Source organism: Pteropus vampyrus, unplaced genomic scaffold (assembly GCF_000151845.1).
Source record: "Pteropus vampyrus isolate Shadow unplaced genomic scaffold, Pvam_2.0 Scaffold587, whole genome shotgun sequence".
Lineage (NCBI taxonomy): Eukaryota > Metazoa > Chordata > Mammalia > Chiroptera > Pteropodidae > Pteropus > Pteropus vampyrus.
Window position 1 is genome coordinate 483,419 of NW_011889368.1, and position 2,137 is coordinate 485,555.

A 2,137-nucleotide genomic window follows, 5' to 3' on the forward strand; every position below is an offset into this window, starting at 1 on the left:
GGATGCCTTTCAAATGTCTTTCTAAACTTTTTGACTGCCCCAAATGACTTTATCCATTAAGAAATTCATCCTTCATAGTGTTCAAAAAAATACAAATAGTTAAAAATTTAATTTAGTCAAATTATATGATATATAAATTCTTTGAAGTTTCTTTGTATACCATTAGGCTGCCCCAAAATAACTTGATCTTTTAAGTGTTTACCATCGAAAGTGTTAAAAGAAAAAAGAAGATTAAAAATTTAAGTTACTCAAATTATGGGACACAGTATTCCAAAAACATATTAATGCTTTAGGTGCTCTGTGTTTTCTTCAGGCAGCACATCTGAAACTATTTCTTTCTCCCTTTAATACTTACACGTGTGCAGAGGCTGTTTTCCACCAAAAAATAAAAAGATGTAAATTTTTCTTTGCTTCGAACATAGTCAACACCATTAGCCCAAGTAACTAGGATGGTGTCATAAGAATTATGGAGGTGGAAGTATGCTTGGCTGGAAGCTTTCAGAATCTCTAGTGAGAATCATATGGCTGAGGAGGTCTCTGCCTGGTGCTGTGCTGTTCTGGTGAAACTGGTCTGACTCTCTTCCTTCCTTCTTAGTGCCTAATATTCTTAGGGCCTCTTTTAATGTTCCTACATGACACTGGCCAACTTTTTATTGCTCAGAGAGGTCTTTCATTTGTTCTTTATTCTATTTGGCTCTGAACTTATTCTATCAGTATTAAAAAGACTACATCCATCTGTTGTTTTCTTGGAGCTTCTGGGAGCCTCAATTGCTGCAATGTGAGATGACTTCCCAAGAATATTTCTGCTTCTTCTGCTTCAGCAGAAATAGTTTTCCTGATCTTGTGTTGTGCAGTTTGGCTGGTAAAGAAATGCTCGAAAATTAGGACTACTATTTCTTTCTCCTCATCTGGGATTGATCCTAGGGCATGATGACTTCTGCACTGTTCAAACTTACAGTTCCACCATGATTTTGCTGCCCCTATTGGTTTGCAGGGCTACTCTGAAGTGGGCTTTGAGATTCACTTTTTCTTGGGTTAAATACTTTTTCTTCTTTGGATTTCTTAAAGACATGCTGTTGGCTCTTGAACAGGTAGACAGATGACGATGACAATCTTCTCTAACATCCGGACTTTTTGGGGACAATCTTGATGGAAGCTCCAGCAAAGTTCATAAATTTTTGTGTTGATCTGTTTTCCCCATCATGTCTCCCACAGTCCAGGTGAGGTTGAGAGATTCAAATATCCTGCTCTGGACAATAGCGATGATGAAGAAATGGGTTGACCTGATGAGAGTAATGAAATGGAGAAGTTTGGGGATTGGATAGCAAAGTAGAGGTAGAGGTGAGGGTGAGGATCCTCCAGCTGCAGATTTCGGAGGCAGCACGGACTTCCCCTTGAAAAGATACCAAGTACATAAAGTTCAACCCTGAGGTCAGATTGGCATGTTGATTAACAGCCAGTATATAATTTCCAAAGTTATTATGCAGCTTCTTAATAATCTCTACCATATCACTGGTGTAGGGCTCAACTATGCTTTTCAAGGTAATATTTTTCACGGTTTTAAATATCCAAATCATGAAGCAGTGAGGTTATCTTTGTTACTGCATCCTGATTAATTTTATGTTTTTTCCTCTTTTTTGATAAGTCTTCTGACCAAGCAACTGTAGGCTCATATTTTCAGAGACATGTCTTCAGTTAGTTTGATCTCATCAGCTTCTTTCTGCATGATTTTATCAGGGGTGATGGTTTCACCATCGCCATGGATGACGACGGACTTCTCTGAATCCCAGAATTCTCCTTTCTATGGATGACTATACAAAAAAAAAGGGTTTTCTGTTTGTTTGTTTTAGCACTATTCTAACTAGAATAGTAAGAATTTATTTACTCCAAAAGGAGTGCTTTCTAATGTTTGAGGAAAAAAAAAAACAAACAAAAACACTCAGTGAGTCCCAGGATCTTCAGAGAAAAAAGCAATCTGTTTAAAATAAGATCCCCCAGTGGCAGTACTTGCTCTCTTGAAAAGTAGTCTTCACACTGTGTGCTGATGTGGCATAAAGGAACTTGATATTTTACTCAGGACGTAGGAGGTATCTTGATAGAGTAGTTCTCAAACTGATAAATACCTACTGAATGGATA